Source organism: Bufo gargarizans, chromosome 3 (genome assembly GCF_014858855.1).
Source record: "Bufo gargarizans isolate SCDJY-AF-19 chromosome 3, ASM1485885v1, whole genome shotgun sequence".
Taxonomy (NCBI): domain Eukaryota; kingdom Metazoa; phylum Chordata; class Amphibia; order Anura; family Bufonidae; genus Bufo; species Bufo gargarizans.
In genome coordinates, this window is record NC_058082.1 from 383,599,219 (window position 1) to 383,618,262 (window position 19,044).

Consider the following 19,044-nt stretch of genomic DNA (forward strand, 5'->3'; position numbering starts at 1 on the left):
ATTCCAAAGTGCACCTTTCGGATTTTGCAGGGCATTTTTTACACATTTTGATTGCAAGGTACTTCTCATACATTTGGGCCCCTAAATTGCCAGGGCAGTATAACTACGCCACAAGTGACCCCATTTTGGAAAGAAGACACCCCAAGGTATTCCGTGAGGGGCACGGCGAGTTCCTAGAATTTTTTATTTTTTGTCACAAGTTAGCGGAAAATGATGATTTTTTTTTTTTTCTCTTTTTTCCTTACAAAGTCTCATATTCCACTAACTTGCGACAAAAAATAAAAAATTCTAGGAACTCGCCATGCCCCTCACAGAATACCTTGGGGTGTCTTCTTTCCAAAATTGGGTCACTTGTGGCGTAGTTATACTGCCCTGGCAATTTAGGGGCCCATATGTGTGAGAAGTACTTTGCAATCAAAATCTGTAAAAAATGACCGGTGAAATACGAAAGGTGCACTTTGGAATATGCGCCCCTTTGCCCACCTTGGCATCAAAAAAGTGTCACACATGTGGTATCGCCGTACTCAGGAGAAGTTGGGGAATGTGTTTTGGGGTGTCATTTTACATATACCCATGCTGGGTGAGAGAAATATCTTGGCAAACGACAACTTTTCCCATTTTTTTATACAAAGTTGGCATTTGACCAAGATATTTTTCTCACCCAGCATGGGTATATGTAAAATGACACCCCAAAACACATTCCCCAACTTCTCCTGAGTACGGCGATACCAGATGTGTCACACTTTTTTGCTGCCAAGGTGGGCAAAGGGGCACATATTCCAAAGTGCACCTTTCGGATTTTGCAGGGCATTTTTTACACATTTTGATTGCAAGGTACTTCTCACACATTTGGGCCCCTAAATTGCCAGGGCAGTATAACTACGCCACAAGTGACCCCATTTTGGAAAGAAGACACCCCAAGGTATTCCGTGAGGGGCATGGCGAGTTCCTAGAATTTTTTATTTTTTGTCGCAAGTTAGTGGAATATGAGACTTTGTAAGGAAAAAAGAGAAAAAAAAAAAAATCATCATTTTCCGCTAACTTGTGACAAAAAATAAAAAATTCTAGGAACTCGCCGTGCCCCTCACGGAATACCTTGGGGTGTCTTCTTTCCAAAATGGGGTCACTTGTGGCGTAGTTATACTGCCCTGGCAATTTAGGGGCCCAAATGTGTGAGAAGTACCTTGCAATCAAAATGTGTAAAAAATGCCCTGCAAAATCCGAAAGGTGCACTTTGGAATATGTGCCCCTTTGCCCACCTTGGCAGCAAAAAAGTGTGACACATCTGGTATCGCCGTACTCAGGAGAAGTTGGGGAATGTGTTTTGGGGTGTCATTTTACATATACCCATGCTGGGTGAGAAAAATATCTTGGCAAACGACAACTTTTCCCATTTTTTTATACAAAGTTGGCATTTGACCAAGATATTTTTCTCACCCAGCATGGGTATATGTAAAATGACACCCCAAAACACATTCCCCAACTTCTCCTGAGTACGGCGATACCAGATGTGTGACACTTTTTTGCAGCCTAGATGCGCAAAGGGGCCCAAATTCCTTTTAGGAGGGCATTTTTAGACATTTGGATCCCAGACTTCTTCTCACGCTTTAGGGCCCCTAAAAAGCCAGGGCAGTATAAATACCCCACATGTGACCCCACTTTGGAAAGAAGACACCCCAAGGTATCCAATGAGGGGCCTGGCAAGTTCATAGAATTTTTTTTTTTTTCGCATAAGTTAGCGGAAATTGATTTTTTTTTTGGGTTTTTCTCACAAAGTCTCACTTTCCGCTAACTTAGGACAAAAATTTCAATCTTTCATGGACTCAATATGCCCCTCAGCAAATACCTTGGGGTGTCTTCTTTCCAAAATGGGGTCAGTTGTGGGGTGTTTGTACTGCCCTGGCATTTGAGGGTCTCCGCAATCATTACATGTATGGCCAGCATTAGGAGTTTCTGCTATTCTCCTTATATTGAGCATACAGGTAATGAGATTTTTTTTTCCGTTCAGCTTCTGGGCTGAAAGAAAAAAATGAACGGCACAGATTTCTTCATTCGCATCGATCAATGTGGATGAAAAAATCTCTGCCAAAAAAAAAAAATGGAGGGGTAAGGCGTCTGCCAGGACATAGGAGCTCCGCCCTACATCCATACCCACTTAGCTCGTATGCCCTGGCAAACCAGATTTCTCCATTCGCATCAATCGATGTGGATGAATAAATCATTGCCGGGATTTTTGTTATATATATATATATATATATATATACAAAATGCTTGCCAAAGCATAGGAACGCCGCCTCCTCCTCAGCTCGTATGCTTCGGCAAACGTATCTGTCACTGCAGAGGAGAAAATCCCGTCTTGCAGCGCCGCATACACCGACTTGCGTGTAATCTGACAGCAGCGCAATGCTTCTGTCAGAATGCACATCGGTGCTGCAGCTAGTAGATCGGTTGGTCCACCTGGAAGGTAAAAAGACAAAAAAAAAGAAAAAACCAGGCCACAACGCAATAATTTTATTAACTTTGGAACAGAACATGTAACTTTAACTTTTGGAACTAAACATTAACCTGTTTGCTTACCTGTTTTTTTTTTTGTTTTTTTTTTGTTTTTTTACCTTTATAGAACAAACCTCTCCTCCCCCATGGGTCAATGTGCAAAGCGCAAATCGCCCAAAGATGTGGCGAAGTGCGTTATGCACTTTGTCCCATGTGAAAGGAGACGTTTGCAGCAGCTGTGTGAGTGAATGGGCCCTAATAGCCCTGTGTGCCTATCCTGGTGAGATGTGATCCCTATGCTAGGTGTACCTGTGTGTGGTACTTTCGGAAACAATCCCCTAAGCATAGGGCAGGGTGGTCAGGACAGTCAGGACAGAAATACCGGGTGTCACGCCTTATTCCACTCCTGCTACAGACACGACATCTTTTTCGGGGTGACGGTTGGGTTGAGGTACCAGCAACGACATTGGGGAAATGTCGCTCGTGTAGACGGCTAACTACACTGGTGGATGGGGCCACGGAACCTTCTGGATACAGGAGGTTCTCAATGATCTCTTCCTGAAATTTGAGGAAGGATCCAGTTCTCCCAGCCTTACTGTAGAGAACAAAACTATTATACAGCGCCAATTGAATCAAATATACAGACACCTTCTTATACCAGCGTCTGGTTCTGCGGGAAACTAAATACGGAGACAACATCTGGTCATTGAAGTCGACCCCTCCCATGTGGAGGTTATAGTCGTGGACTGAGAGGGGCTTTTCAATGACACGGGTTGCTCGCTCAATTTGTATTGTCGTGTCTGCGTGAATGGAGGAGAGCATGTAAACGTCACGCTTGTCTCTCCATTTCACCGCGAGCAGTTCTTCGTTACACAGTGCGGCCCTCTGCCCCCTTGCAAGACGGGTGCTAACGAGCCGTTGGGGGAAGCCCGCGCGACTAGTTCGCGCGGTACCACAGGCGCCAATCCGTTCTAGAAACAAATGCCTAAAGAGGGCCACACTTGTGTAAAAATTGTCCACATAAAGATGGTACCCCTTGCCGAATAAGGGTGACACCAAGTCCCAAACTATCTTCCCACTGCTCCCCAGGTAGTCAGGGCAACCGACCGGCTCCAGGGTCTGATCTTTTCCCTCATAGACACGAAATTTGTGGGTATAGCCTGTGGCCCTTTCACAGAGCTTATACAATTTGACCCCATACCGGGCGCGCTTGCTTGGGATGTATTGTTTGAAGCCAAGGCGCCCGGTAAAATGTATTAGGGACTCGTCTACGCAGATGTTTTGCTCAGGGGTATACAAATCTGCAAATTTCTGGTTGAAATGGTCTATGAGGGGCCGAATTTTGTGGAGCCGGTCAAAAGCAGGGTGGCCTCTGGGACGGGAGGCGGTGTTGTCACTAAAGTGCAAGAAACGCAGGATGGTCTCAAATCGTGTCCTGGACATTGCACCAGAGAACATGGGCATGTGATGAATTGGGTTCGTGGACCAATATGACCGCAATTCATGTTTTTTTGTCAGGCCCATGTTGAGGAGGAGGCCCAGAAAAGTTTTAAATTCGGAAACTTGGACTGGTTTCCACCGGAAAGGCTGGGCATAAAAGCTTCCCGGGTTAGCGGTTATAAATTGTGTGGCATACCGGTTTGTCTCTGCCACGACTATGTCTAAGAGCTCCGCAGTCAAGAACAGCTCAAAAAATCCCAGGGCCGAACCGATCTGAGCTGTCTCAACCCGAACTCCAGACAGGGCGGTGAAAGGGGGAACTACAGGTGCGGCTGAAGTTGGGGGCTGCCAATCAGGGTTTGCCAGCACCTCTGGGATTCTAGGGGCTCTACGGGCACGTCTTTGCGGTGGCTGCGACGGGGTCACTACTGCTCGTGCCACCGTACGGGCTTCAACTGCCCTTCTGGTGCTCGCTACTTCACCAGGTTGTACGGCAGTGCTGGTACTAGGTCCAGGATGGGCTGGTCTGCTGGTGTATGCCTCACCACGTAATCCGGCAGCACCAGCCCCACTCTGATGCTCTTGAAGCGAATCCTGCGCAACCTGCGGTCTAGCAACACGGGGCCGGGTACGCCTGGTTCTATCAGGGACCTCAGCCTCCTCGTCCGAACTTTGGGTCAGAGAGCCGCTGTTTTCTACAGGTTCGTATTCTGACCCGCTGGATTCATCAGATGAGGGTTCCCACTCCTCATCCGACTGGGTCAGAAGCCTGTAGGCCTCTTCAGAGGAATACCCCCTGTTTGACATGTGGGCAACTAAATTTAGGGGTATTCCCTGAGACTACCCAGGTAAAAAAAGCAAGCCTGTCTTACAAAGGGGAGGCTAGCGAAGTACCGGAGGCCGCTGCGGTTGATAAAAAATATCAAAAGTGATTTTTTTTATCGCCGCAGTGCGTGTAAAGTGGATGTGCAGCGATCAAAAAAAAATTTTTTTTTGTCACTGCGGTGGGGCGGGTGTGGGCGAACGCACGTGTGGGCGACCGATCAGGCCTGATCGGGCAAACACTGCGTTTTGGGTGGAGGGCGAACCTAAAGTGACACTAATACAGTTATAGATCTGACCGTGATCAGTTTTGATCACTTCCAGATACTATAAAAGTACAAATGCTGATTAGCGATACGCTAATCAGCGAATAACGGACTGCGGTGCGGTGGGCTGGGCGCTAACTGATCCCTAACTACCTAACCAAGGGACCTAAACTATACCTAAAACCTAACGGTCAATACCAGTGAAAAAAAAAAGTGACAGTTTGCACTGATCACTTTTTTTCCTTTCACTAGTGATTGACAGGGGCTAGAAGGGGTGATCAAAGGGTTAATAGGGGTTCAGGGGGGTGATCTGGGGCTAAGTATGTACTGTTGGTGTACTCACTGTGAAGCCTGCTCCTCTGCTGGATCCAACCGACGAAAAGAACCAGCAGAGGAGCAGGCAGCCATATAACAGATCATATTTACAAATATGATCTGCTATATGGCTCTGTGATTGGCTTTTTTGAAAATCAGCAACCTGCCAGCCAATGATCGCTGGCTGGCAGGTCCTGACGAAATACTCCTCTATGAAATGCCGGCCCGCGATGCGCATGTGCGGGCCGGCTGCGGCGAAATCTCGCGTCTCGCGAGATGACGCGCCGATGCGTCCAGGAGGAGAAAAGCAACCACCTTCCGGACGCATCGGCGCGTTAGGCGGTCCGGAGGTGGTTAAATTGGTCAAACGCAATCTAACTGAAGGAACCCCATACATCAGGGGAGATAATTTGACCAAGATTCAGAGACGGGCACTGTGAGAATTACAGGATCTCAAGGAAGTGGTTATTAAACCAGCAGATAAGGGGGGTAATGTCGTGATATGACCGATTCAGATGTATGAGATGGAGGTCTTTCGTCAGTTAAATAATAGACAGTGCTATGGTAGAATTGAAAGAGATCCCACGGCCCTCTACAAGAGGGAGTTAGATGAGATCCTGTTGGAGGCACAAGAGCAAGGTATTATCAGTTTGAAAATGATGGAGGGATTGATGGTGGAATTTCCCATTAAGCCAACACTGTACTTACTCCCAAAGGTCCACAAAAATCAGACCAACCCCCCAGGACACCCCATCGTGTCGGGGATTGGGGGCCTCTGTGCTAATGGTAGATTTATAGATTTTTTTTCTTAAAAAAAGTGTTGAGATCCTTCCATCATTTGTGAAGGATACCACAAATATGCTGAGACGATTAAATGACATTCATCTGGAGGAGGATGCATTCCTCGTCACCTGTGAAGTGGAGTCATGGTACACGTCTATATACCATGACCAGGGAGTGCGTGCATCTAGTTTCTTTTCTATCTATGACCGACTATGATAATGATGTGGTCGAATTTATTTTGGCCCTGTTAGAATTTATGTTAACTTACAATTAGTTTCTTTTTAAGGACCGCCTCTTCTTGCAGCTCCAGTGAACAGCAATGGGGGCGTCATGTGCGCCCTCATATACTAATTTGTTCCTGGGGCTGTGGGAAAGGGAGATAGTCCATAACACTCCAGGGTATGATGCCGCACTCCTATAGTCTAGGTATATAGACAATGTATTCTTCTTGTGGCAGGACTCTGAGCCTGCCCTAGAAGACTTTTTGGTGAGATTGAATGTCAATGACCGTAATATCAAACTGACTTGAAAATATAGCCAGACCAAGGTTGAGTTCTTGAACATTATGTTTATGAAGGGATCTGATGGATTTATATCTCCTTGTTGGTAAGCAAAGTTAGACAAAAAGATAGTAGAGATTCAGGGGTGAGATTTATTCCATTTAATAATAAATGGCGATTCATCCAAAACATCTTACGCAAACATTGGCCGGTCCTTCAAACTGATGGGGATCTGGCAGCTTGCCTGACCTCTTACCCCCAGATTACATGGAGGAGATTGCGTAATTTACCGTACGTGATCTCCTGACTAGTAGCCATTATGTAGCACAAACATCAGGAAACACTTTTGGTAGTAGGGGTCCTAGATGGTGATCATTCTCATGCAGATCATGTATGGCATGTAAATACATGGTTCGTTCCACTGCCTTCTGTGACTCCTCAGGGAGAAAAAAACATTAAAATTGTCCATAATATCACATGCAACACAGAGGCAGTGGTATACCTGATTACATGCCCGTGTAACCTTATTTATATTTGGATGACCACTAGGACCCTTAACCACTTAAGGACCACAGGTTTATACCCCCCTAGTGACCAGGCCCTTTTTTACAAATCGGCACTTCACAACTTTAACGATTTATTGCTTGGTCATGCAACTTGGCACCCATATGAATTTGACCTCCTTTTCTTCTCACAAATACAGCTTTCTTTTGGTGGTATTTGATTGCTGCTAAGATTTTTAGTTTTTCCGATATTAATCAAAATAGGCCGCAATTTTCTCAAAAAAAGTGTATTCTTATTGGTTTGCACAAAAGTTGTAGTGTTTACAAACTACAGGGAGTGCAGAATTATTAGGCAAGTTGTATTTTTGAGGATTAATTTTATTATTGAACAACAACCATGTTCTCAATGAACCCAAAAAACTCATTAATATCAAAGCTGAATATTTTTGGAAGTAGTTTTTGGTTTGTTTTTAGTTTTAGCTATTTTAGGGGGATATCTGTGTGTGCAGGTGACTATTACTGTGCATAATTATTAGGCAACTTAACAAAAAACAAATATATACCCATTTCAATTATTTATTTTTAACAGTGAAACCAATATAACATCTCAACATTCACAAATATAAATTTCTGACATTCAAAAACAAAACAAAAACAAATCAGTGACCAATATAGCCACCTTTCTTTGCAAGGACACTCAAAAGCCTGCCATCCATGGATTCTGTCAGTGTTTTGACCTGTTCACCATCAACATTGCGTGCAGCAGCAACCACAGCCTCCCAGACACTGTTCAGAGAGGTGTACTGTTTTCCCTCCTTGTAAATCTTACATTTGATGATGGACCACAGGTTCTCAATGGGGTTCAGATCAGGTGAACAAGGAGGCCATGTCATTAGATTTTCTTCTTTTATACCCTTTCTTCGCAGCCACGCTGTGATGGAGCATTGTCCTTCATGAAAATCATGTTTTTCTTGAAGGATGCAGACTTCTTCCTGTACCACTGATTGAAGAAGGTGTCTTCCAGAAACTGGCAGTAGGACTGGGAGTTGAGCTTGACTCCATCCTCAACCCGAAAAGGCCCCACAAGCTCATCTTTGATGATACCAGCCCAAACCAGTACTCCACCTTGCTGGCGTCTGAGTCGGACTGGAGCTCTCTGCCCTTTACCAATCCAGCCACGGGCCCATCCATCTGGCCCATCAAGACTCACTCTCATTTCATCAGTCCATAAAACCTTAGAAAAATCAGTCTTGAGATATTTCTTGGCCCAGTCTTGACATTTCAGCTTGTGTGTCTTGTTCAGTGGTGGTCGTCTTTCAGCCTTTCTTACCTTGGCCATGTCTCTGAGTATTGCACACCTTGTGCTTTTGGGCACTCCAGTGATGTTGCAGCTCTGAAATATGGCCAAACTGGTGGCAAGTGGCATCTTGGTAGCTGCACGCTTGACTTTTCTCAGTTCATGGCCAGTTATTTTGCACCTTGGTTTTTCCACACGCTTCTTGCGACCCTGTTGACTATTTTGAATGAAACGCTTGATTGTTCGATGATCACGCTTCAGAAGCTTTGCAATTTTAAGAGTGCTGCATCCCTCTGCAAGAAATCTCACTATTTTTGACTTTTCTGAGCCTGTCAAGCCCTTCTTTTGACCCATTTTGCCAAAGGAAAGGAAGTTGCCTAATAATTATGCACACCTGATATAGGGTGTTGATGTCATTAGACCACACCCCTTCTCATTACAGAGATGCACATCACCTAATATGCTTAATTGGTAATAGGCTTTCGAGCCTATACAGCTTGGAGTAAGACAACATGCATAAAGAGGATGATGTGGTCAAAATACTCATTTGCCTAATAATTCTGCACTCCCTGTATGGTACAAAAATGTGAATTTCCACATTTTGAAGCAGCTCTGACTTTCTGAGCACCTGTCATGTTTCTTGAGGTGCTAGAATGCCAGGAGAGTATAAATACCCCGCAAGTGACCCCATTTTGGAAAGAAGACACCTCAAGATATTCCGTGAGGGGCATGGCGGGTTCCTAGATTATTTTTTTTGTTGGCACAAGTTAGCAGAAAAGGATTTATTTTTTATTATTTTTTTCTTCCAAAGTCTCATATTCCACTAACTTGTGACAAAAAATAAAATTTTACATGAACTCGCCATGCCCCTTATGAAATACCTTGGGGTGTATTCTTTCCAAAATGGGGTCACTTGTGGGGTATTTATACTGCCCTGGCATTTTAGGGTCTCCACAATCATTACATTAGAGAGTTTCTGCTATTCTCCTTATATTGAGCACACGGGTAATGAGATTTTTTTTTTTTTCGTTCAGCCTCTGGGCTGAAAGAAAAAATGAACGGCACAGATATCTTCATTCGCATCGATCAATGTGGATGAAAAAAATCTCTGCCAAAAAATGTACGAAAAAAAAAGGAGGGGAAAGGCGTCTGCCAGGACATAGGAGCTCCGCCCAACATCCAAACCCACTCAGCTCTTATGCCCTGGCAAACCCGATTTCTCTATTCACATCAATCGATGTGGATGAATAAATCATTGCCAGAATGATTATTATTTTTTTTATAAAAAATGCTTGCCAAAGCATATGAACACCGCCCCTCAGCTCATAAGCCTCGGCAAACGTATCTTTTTTACTGCAGAGGAGAAATCTCGTCTTGCAGCGCCGCATACACCGACTTTGTGTAATCTGACAGCAGCGCAATGCTTCTGTCAGAATGCACATCAGTGCTGCAGCTAGTTGATCGTTTGGTCCACCTAGAAGGTAAAAAAAAAAAAAAACAGGCCGCAACGCAATAAAACAACATTAACTTTATATAACATTTGAACAGAACATTAATTTTTATAAACTTTACTGGACTTTTGAAACAGAACATTCACTTTTTTGCTTACCTGTGATTTTTTTTTTTTACCTTTAGAGGATAAACCTCTCCTTCCCCATGGGACAATGTGCAAAGCTCAAATCACCGAGAGATGAGGCTAAGTACATTATGCACTTTGTCCCAGGTGAAAGGAGAGGTTTGTGGCAGCTCTGTGTGAAAGGGCCACAAGACTTACTGTAGAGAACAAAACTATTATATACAGCCAATTGAATTAAATAAACAGACACCTTCTTATACCAGCGTCTGGTGCAGCGGGACACTAAATAGGGAGCCAACATCTGGTCATTGAAGTCCACCCCTCTCATGTGAAGGTTATAGTCGTGGACAGAGAGGGGTTTCTCAATGACTCTAGTTGCTCTTTCAATTTGCACTGTCGTGCCTGTGTGAATGGTGGACAGAAGGTAAACGCCGTTGGGGGAAACCCCGGCGACTAGGTCGCGCGGTGCCACAGTATTGAATTCCAACTAGATGTAAGTGCCAAAAGAGGGCCACGCTTGAGTAAAAATTGTCCACGTATAAGTGGTACCCCTTGTGGAGTAAGGCCTCTTTCACACTTGCGTTGTCCGGATCCGGCGTGTACTCCACTTGCCGGAATTACACGCCGGATCCGGAAAAACGCAAGTGTACTGAAAGCATTTGAAGACGGATCCGTCTTCAAAATGCTTTCAGTGTTACTATGGCACCCAGGACGCTATTAAAGTCCTGGTTGCCATAGTAGTAGTGGGGAGCGGGGGAGCAGCATACTTACCATCCGTGCGGCTCCCGGGGCACTCCAGAATGACGTCAGCGCGGCCCATGTGCATGGATGACGTGTCCATGCGATCACGTGATCCATGCGCTTGGGGCGCCCTGACGTCACTCTGGAGCGCCCCGGGAGCCGCACGGATGGTAAGTATGCTGCTCCCCGCTCCCCACTGCACTTTACCATGGCTGCCAGGACTTTAGCATCCCGGCAGCCATGGTAACCATTGAGAAAAAGCTAAACGTCGCATCCGGCAATGCGCCGAAACGACGTTTAGCTTAAGGCCGGATCCGGATCAATGCCTTTCAATGGGCATTCATTCCGGATCCGGCCTTGCGGCAAGTGTTCCGGATTTTTGGCCGGAGCAAAAAGCGCAGCATGCTGCGCTATTTGCTGCGGCCAAAAAACGTTCCGTTCCGGAACTGAAGACATCCTGATGCATCCTGAAGGACGGAGTGTCCATTCAGAATGCATTAGGAAAATCCTGATCAGTATTCTTCCGGCATAGAGCCCCGACGACGGAACTCTATGCCGGAAGACTATAACGCAGATGTGAAAGAGCCCTAAGGGTGACACCAAGTCCCAGACAATCTTGCCACTGCTCCCCAGGTAGTCAGGACATCCGACCGGCTCCAGTTTTGAGTCTTTTCCCTCTTAGACCCTAAAACTATATGTATAGCCTGTGGCCCCTTTACAGAGCTTATACAGTTTGAGCCCATACCGGGTGCACTTTCTGGGGATGTACTGTTTGATGCCAAGGCGCCTAGTAAAATGTACTAGGGACTTGTCTATGCAGATGTTCTGATTGGGGGTATACGCATTTGCAAATCTGGATGACAAATGGTCTATGAGGGGCCGAATTTTGTGGAGCCGGTCATAAGCAGGGTGGCCTCTTGGATGACAGGTTTTATTGTCAGCGAAATGCATAAAGCACATGATGACCTCAAAACTTATTTGTAATTTGTAATTTATTGGGCCTTTAGACCAATAGGACCACAATACATTTTTTTTAGTTAGACCCATGCTGAGGATAAGGCCCAAAATTATTTTAAATTCAGAAACTGTCACTGGTTTCCACTGGTAAGGCTGGGCATAGAAGCTTTCCGGATTGGCGGCGTATAGGTTGGTTTCTGCCACAACTAAGTCATAGAGATTCGCGTGAAGAACAGCTCAAAAAGCTGAAGAGCCGATCTTAAATGAGCTGTCTCCACGCGAACTCCAAACTGGGCGGTGAAAGGGGGCAATACAGGTGCGGTGGAAGCAGGGGAGTGCCAATTAGGGTTTGCCAGCACCTATGGAAGACTAAGGGCTCTACGGGCCTGTGAACGTGGTGGCTGCGACGGGGGAGTTACTGCACGTGCCACCGTACCAGCTTGAACTGCCCTTCTGGTGCTTGCCACTTCACCAGGGAATAAGGCAGTGCTGGTAGAAGGTCCAGGATGTGCTGCGCTGCTGGTGTATGCCGCACCATAAAAAAGATCAGCGCTTGCACCACTCTGCTTCAAATGAGGCTCATCATGCGGGGTATGCAGAACACTGACAAGGGATCGGGTACGCCTGACCGTAGCAGGAACCTCAACCTCGTAATCTTCGCTAGCGGTTAGAGTGCCACTGGTGTCTACAGGTTCATATTCTAAACCACTGGATTCAGCGGGTGAGGCGTCCCCATCGCTTTCATCCATCACGGCCAGAATCCTGTAGGCCTCTTCAGCGGAATACCCCTTGTTTGACATTTTGGGCTCCCTAAATTTAGGGGGTATTCCTCTGAGACTACCCAGGAAAAAGAGCAAACCTGCCTAGTAAAAAGGAGTGCTTGCAAAGTAAAGCTGCAATCGCTAATAAAGATCCAAAAAGCTCAAAAGTGATCTTTATAGCGATGCAGCGATTCTACAGTGTTGTTGCAGTGATCAGAAAAAACTAATTCTGTCACTGCGGTGGGCCAGACTGAACGCAAGTGTGCGCACAAGATCAGGCCTGATCGGGCGAACACTGCATTTTTTGTAGAGCCTAAGGTGACCCTAATGTACTTAGATCTGATTGCAATCAGTTTTGATCACTTACAGATACTATATAGTACTATTGCTGATTAGCGACAGCGATGACTCTAATCAGCGACTAATCAGTGACTGCGGTGCGGTGGACTGGGCGCTAACTACCTAGCAAGTAGCTAACTACCTGGCGGTGATGAGGGACCCTTACGGGGGAGGGGGGATCAATGACAGGGGGGGGACATGGGGGTGATCAGGAAGTCTAATATGGGTGATCAGGGGTTAATAAGTGACAGGGGGGATAATGTAATGTAATGTAATGTAATGTGTATGTGTGGTGATTGGTGCTACTTACAGAGCTGCCTGTGTCCTCTGGTGGTCGATCCAAGCAAAAGGGACCACCAGAAGAGCAGGTAGCAGGTATATCAGACGCTATTTACAAAATAGCGTCTGACATGCCTCTTTGATTGGGCCTTTTAAAAATCTACAGCCTGCCAGCCAATGATCGCTGGCGGCAGGCTGTAGATGAACTTCTGAACTGCGGAGTCCTGTGAGCGCGCGTTCACAGGAAATCTTGGGTCTCACGAGATGACGCGTTTCGGCGTTAGTGTGACTTGAGAGAGCCGCCGCACTCACGCCTTTCGGCGTTAGTGTGACGGCAAGCGGTTAAGGTCCGTGTGTTAGAACACATAAGTAAGATCAATGCAACCTCTAAGGTTCCTGAGAAAGATCTTGATACATTGCAAGCAGTTCCACGGCACTTCCGTAGGTATCATGCGTCGGACCCACAGGGTCTCAAAGTTAGAGGCATAGATAAAATTAGCCTTGGGTCGAGGGTCGGGAATATTAAACAAGCCCTGCTCCGTAGAGAAACTAGATGGATAGTTATCCTGGACACCATAGCCCCGTGTGGTCTCAATGAATCTAATAGCTTCTCCTACTTTTCTATAAAATAGCGCAAATTTTAATTGCAGGGTGTTGTATTTATTTCATTTTTTTCATTAATCTTTATTAATACTTATTTAATACAGATATATCAAACATAGTTTTTTCCCCATTTTCTTATTTGTTACAATATGAACAGTAAACCTCAATACATAGTTGCATAACCCGTTGTGCCTCTTCTGTTGCTTAGTCCTCTCCTAGAGGAGGCGGAGGGGAGAGAAAATAAATAAATTAATAAAAAAATAATATATTTCATCCTTGCTTCTCCCCTCCTCCCCCACCTGCACCCACCGAATATCCAACCCCCCCCCCCCACTCCCCAAATCCGCCACCAGCCAGGCCCACTATTTCAGCCATTTCTGCCATTTTTTAGCAAATGTACAGTACAGACCAAAAGTTTGGACACACCTTCTCATTCAAAGAGTTTTCTTTATTTTCATGACTATGAAAATTGTAGATTCACACTGAAGGCATCAAAACTATGAATTAACACATGTGGAATTATATACATAACAACAAACTGTGAAACAACTGAAAATATGTTTTACAAAGTAGCCACCTTTTGCTTTGATTACTGCTTTGCACACTCTTGGCATTCTCTTGATGAGCTTCAAGAGGTAGTCACCTGAAATGGTCTTCCAACAGTCTTGAAGGAGTTCCCAGAGATGCTTAGCACTTGTTGGCCCTTTTGCCTTCACTCTGCGGTCCAGCTCACCCCAAACCATCTCGATTGGGTTCAGGTCCGGTGACTGTGGAGGCCAGGTCATCTGGCGCAGCACCCCATCACGCTCCTTCATGGTCAATAGCCCTTACACAGCCCGGACGTGTGTTTGGGGTCATTGTCCTGTTGAAAAATAAATGATGGTGTGGTAGCCATGCTGGTTCAGTATGCCTTCAATTTTGAATAAATCCCCAACAGTGTCACCAGCAAAGCACCCCCACACCATCACACCTGCTCCTCTATGCTTCATGGTGGGAACCAGGCATGTAGAGTCCATCCGTTCACCTTTTCGGCGTCGCACAAAGACACGGTGGTTGGAACCAAAGATCTCAAATTTGGACTCATCAGACCAAAGCACAGATGTGCACTGGTCTAATGTCCATTCCTTTTGTTCTTTAGCCCAAACAAGTCTCTTCTGCTTGTTGCCTGTCCTTAGCAGTGGTTTCCTAGCAGATATTCTACCATGAAGGCCTGATTCACACAGTCTCCTCTTAACAGTTGTTCTAGAGATGTGTCTGCTGCTAGAACTCTGTGTGGCATTGACCTGGTCTCTAATCTGAACTGCTGTTAACCTCCGATTTCTGAGGCTGGTGACTCGGATGAACTTATCCTCCGCAGCAGAGGTGACTCTTGGTCTTCCTTTCCTGGGGCGGTCCGCATGTGAGCCAGTTTCTTTGTAGCGCTTGATGGTTTTTGTGACTGCACTTGGGGACACTTTCAAGGTTTTCCCAATTTTTCGAACTGACTGACCTTCATTTCTTAAAGTAATGATGGCCACTAGTTTTTCTTAACTTAGCTGCTTTTTTCTTGCCATAATAAATACAAATTCTAACAGTCTATTCAGTTGGACTATCAGCTGTGTATCCACCTGACTTCTCCACAGGGCAATTGATGGTCCCAACCCCATTTATAAGGCAAGAAATCCCACTTATTATACCTGATAGGGCACACCTGTGAAGTGAAAACCATTTCAGGTGACTACCTCTTGAAGCTCATTAAGAGAATGCCAAGAGTGTACAAAGCAGTAATCAAAGCAAAAGGCGGGTACTTTGAAGAACCTAGAATATGACATATTTTCAGTTGTTTCACACTTTTTTGTTATGTATATAATTCCACATGTGTTAATTCATGGTTTTGATGTCTTCAGTGTGAATCTACAATTTTCATAGTCATGAAAATAAAGAAAACTCTTTGAATGAGAAGGTGTGTCCAAACTTTGGGTTTGTACTGTATATATTTTCTTATTTGATACCAAATGAAATTCCTCTCTGACAAGCGAGAGTCTAGTCAAATTCTCCCATTCATTCATTGGTATTGTTCTGGCTCCCCAATGTGCTACAATGCATTTTCTTGTAAAAAATAGAAGTTTGGATGCTACTTCTCAATCTTGAATAATGTCTAATTTGTCCATTACTCCCAAAACACAAACCTCAAGGCAAGCCGGGACTTTAAACACATGATACCTCTCTATTTTTTCATTCACCATCCTCCAAAATTGCTGAATTTTTATAAATGTCCAAAGTATATATATATATAGGTATTATCTGAAAATCCAGCCATTACCTATAGACGAGGACGTAATGTGGGTGATACCTTAGTCCACAGTCACTTTGAGCCCCCAGAAAAAAGCACGTGGCTGTCTAATAGACAGATTGGCACATTTAAGTGCGGCAAATGCAAAGCCTGTACATTTATATCTCCAGGCAAAACCTTTTCTAATAGTCAGGGTGATCGCACTTATTACACTCGCAATTTTGCTAATTGTAATACTCCTGGGGTTATCTATATGGCTCAATGTGACTGTGGACTTAAATACATAGGCAAAACCAAGAGGATTTTTAAAAAACGCATCCTTGAACATATTGGTGATATTCGTAATAAACGGGATAAACCAATCTCTAGACACATATGGAACCAGTGCAGTTTCTAGGTAAAATTTCTCTCAGGGCGAGTGTCAAAAAAACTCCCCCCCCCGGTAACAGACAGGCAGGCAGTGCTGACCTCACTCACTGTACGTCACGCAGTGCGTGAGGTACAGTGAGTGAGCGCCGCCGCCCGCACTGCCTGCCTGTGGGGGGACATTATTTTTAATAAGGATCACTATGGACATTATTTAGAATGGAGGCTGCTGTGGATGTCATTATAACTGTATAATGTCTGATAGGCCTAGTCCTGAGTTATATTACCCTGCCCTGTATAATAATGTACCCCGATACCCCTTAGTTATATTACTCCAGCGGGGTAATATAACTTAAGGCTACTTTCACACTAGCGTTCGTCGGTCCGCTCGTGAGCTCCGTTTGAAGGGGCTCACGAGCGGACCCGAACGCAGCCGTCCAGCCCTGATGCAGTCTGAATGGAGCGGATCCGCTCAGACTGCATCAGTCTGGCGGCGTTCAGCCTCCGCTCCGCTCGCCTCCGCACGGACAGGCGGACAGCTGAACGCTGCTTGCAGCGTTCGGGTGTCCGCCTGGCCGTGCGGATCCGTTCAGACTTACAATGTAAGTCAATGGGAACGGATCCGCTTGAAGATGTCACCAATTGACTCAATCTTCAAGCGGATCCGTCCCCCATTGACTTTACATTGAAAGTCTGAACGGATCCGCGCAGGCTACTTGCGCACTTGCGAATTTTTTTAAAGTTATTAATGCAGACGGATCCGTACTGAACGGAGCCTCCGTCTGCATTAATATGAGCGGATCCGTTCAGAACGGATCCGCCCGAACGCTAGTGTGAAAGTAGCCTTAGGGGTATCAGGGATGGGTACATTATTATACAGGGCATGGGCAGGGTAATATAACTCAGCTCAGGACTAGGCCTATCAGACATTATACAGTTATAATGAGTAATGACACCAACAGCAGCCTCCATTCTAAATAATGTCCATAGTGATCCTTATTAAACTTAATGTCCCCCACAGTGACAGTGGCCCCCATTTTCATGTCTCCCACAGTGGCCCCCCCCATTGTAATTAATTCCCCCCATTGTAATTAATTCCCCCCCATTGTAATTAATTCCCCCCCATTGTAATTAATGCCCCCCCCCATTGTAATTAATGCCCCCCCAGACCATCACTCGCCTCACAGCAGGCATCAGCACTGCTCAGGGGCTCAGGGCGGGCGGTAACAGGCAGGCAGTGCGGCGCTCACTCAGTCACTGTATGTCACGCGCCTGCGCCGCCTAGTGGGAGGAGCAGGCGCGTGACGTCAGTAAGTCTGACCAGGGCCGGTGCAAGGATTTTTGCCGCCCTAGGCAAGATAAAAATTGGCACCCCCGCCCCCCCCCTTTATCAGATCCGGAATTGCAGACCCGGATCCGCAATTCCGAACCTGAAAAAAAATAGTACATGTCCTATTCTTGTCCCCAATAACGGACAAGAATAGGCATATTCTCTTAGTGCCGGCAATGTGCGGTCCGCAAAATGTAGTATTAATAACTAAACAATTAAATAATACACATATTGCATTGTCTACTTACCACCAGGACAATTAGATGATCTGGTCTCTGGCTGCAGTCTGGCTCTGCGGACTCCCTTGTCACTCTCTTCTCCCCCCCTCCCTTGTCACTCTCTTCTCCCCCCCTCCCTTGTCACTCTCTTCTCCCCCCCCTCCCTTGTCACTCTCTTCTCCCCCCCTCCCTTGTCACTCTCATTCTACTACTCCCCCCCTCCCTTGTCACTCTCATTCTACTACTCCCCCCCCTCCCTTGTCACTCTCTTCTCCCCCCCCCTCCCTTGTCACTCTCTTCTCCCCCCCCCTCCCTTGTCACTCTCTTCTCCCCCCCCCCTCCCTTGTCACTCTCTTCTCCCCCCCCCTCCCTTGTCACTCTCTTCTCCCCCCCCTCCCTTGTCACTCTTCTCCCCCCCCCTCCCTTGTCACTCTCTTCTCCCCCCCTCCCTTGTCACTCTCTTCTCCCCCCCTCCCTTGTCACTCTCTTCTCCCCCCCTCCCTTGTCACTCTCTTCCCCCCCCTCCCTTGTCACTCTCTCCCCCCCCCTCCCTTGTCACTCTCTTCTCCCCCCCCTCCCTTGTCACTCTCTTCTCCCCCCCCTCCCTTGTCACTCTCTTCTCCCCCCCCCCTCCCTTGTCACTCTCTTCTCCCCCCCCCCTCCCTTGTCACTCTCTTCTCCCCCCCCTCCCTTGTCACTCTCTTCTCCCCCCCCTCCCTTGTCACTCTCTTCTCCCCCCCCCTCCCTTGTCACTCTCTTTCCCCCCCCCCTCCCTTGTCACTTTCTTTCCCCCCCTCCCTTGTCACTCTCTTCTCCCCCCCCCCTCCCTTGTCACTCTCTTCTCCCCCCCCTCCCTTGTCACTCTCTTCTCCCCCCCTCCCTTGTCACTCTCATTCTACTACTCCCCCCCCTCCCTTGTCACTCTCATTCTACTACTCCCCCCCTCTTGTCACTCTCATTCTACTACTCCCCCCCCTCCCTTGTCACTAGTCTCATTCTACTCCCCCCCCCTCCCTTGTCACTAGTCTCATTCTACTCCCCCCCCCTCCCTTGTCACTAGTCTCATTCTACTCCCCCCCCCTCCCTTGTCACTAGTCTCATTCTACTCCCCCCCCCCCCTCTCATTTCCTCCCCCTTGTCACCTCTAATGTAGCGTGGCCGAGCTCTGTTCGCTCCGCGGTAC